Raw genomic sequence first — 430 nt, forward strand, 5'->3', positions numbered from 1 at the left:
TGAAAGATTCAGCCTCTTCCTAACCGTATTTTTTTTTTTTAATAAAATAAAACTAAACGTGCTTCCCATGTCTAAAAGTTGCCATGTTTGTGAAGGGGGTGGGGAAAAATGTCTCCAAGGGTTTCAATTAGCAACAAATGATTATTGCAACGGATTTTTGGTAATGAAAAAATGTGGAGTACCTCTTTCGAGCTGGGATCTCAGGGGCAGTGAGAGAGAGAGAGAGGGGGAGAGGGAGAGAAGGAGAGAGAGAGAAAGAGATTGCTGATTAGCTCGGATTCTTTCCCAACTTGCTTTAGCGTGTGCTTGCGTTCCCTGCCGACCCTACACAGGACACTATATATTTTTTCCCCTTCGGTGCATGTGTTGATAGTTCAGCCTGTAGTTGTTTGCGGTTGGCTTTTTTTTTCCCTTTTCGGTTTTTTTTTTT

Source organism: Corvus brachyrhynchos, unplaced genomic scaffold (genome assembly GCF_000691975.1).
Source record: "Corvus brachyrhynchos isolate BGI_N302 unplaced genomic scaffold, ASM69197v1 scaffold97, whole genome shotgun sequence".
Lineage (NCBI taxonomy): Eukaryota > Metazoa > Chordata > Aves > Passeriformes > Corvidae > Corvus > Corvus brachyrhynchos.